Raw genomic sequence first — 344 nt, 5'->3', positions numbered from 1 at the left:
CTGAATCCTCATTGCTCACCCACCATCCCTACTCCGCGCACCATGTCTGCTCCCGATTCCAAACCATCCCCCGCTCCACCCGCTCTACCCGCTCCACCCGCTCCACCCGCTCCTCCATCTCCCTTCTCCCCGCTCTCCGCCTCCCCGCATCTCTTCTCCTGGCTTCTTTCCCGCGCTCCCCCCGCCGAGCCTTTGCCGCCCTCCTACTTTTCCCTCGCCCTTTCGCTCCGCCTGTCGATCACCTCCTCCAACTCACACTCCCTGCTCCTCACTCCCTCGCACCTCTCCTTCTCCAACGTCCTTCACGGCCTCGTCCACTGCTTCCCCCTCACCGCCGCCGCCTC

The sequence above is a fragment of the Chondrus crispus genome, genomic scaffold (assembly GCF_000350225.1).
Source record: "Chondrus crispus Stackhouse genomic scaffold, scaffold_155, whole genome shotgun sequence".
Taxonomy (NCBI): Eukaryota; Rhodophyta; class Florideophyceae; order Gigartinales; family Gigartinaceae; genus Chondrus; species Chondrus crispus.
The sequence above is the reverse complement of the archived record's forward strand: the minus strand, read 5'-3'. Positions refer to the sequence as shown.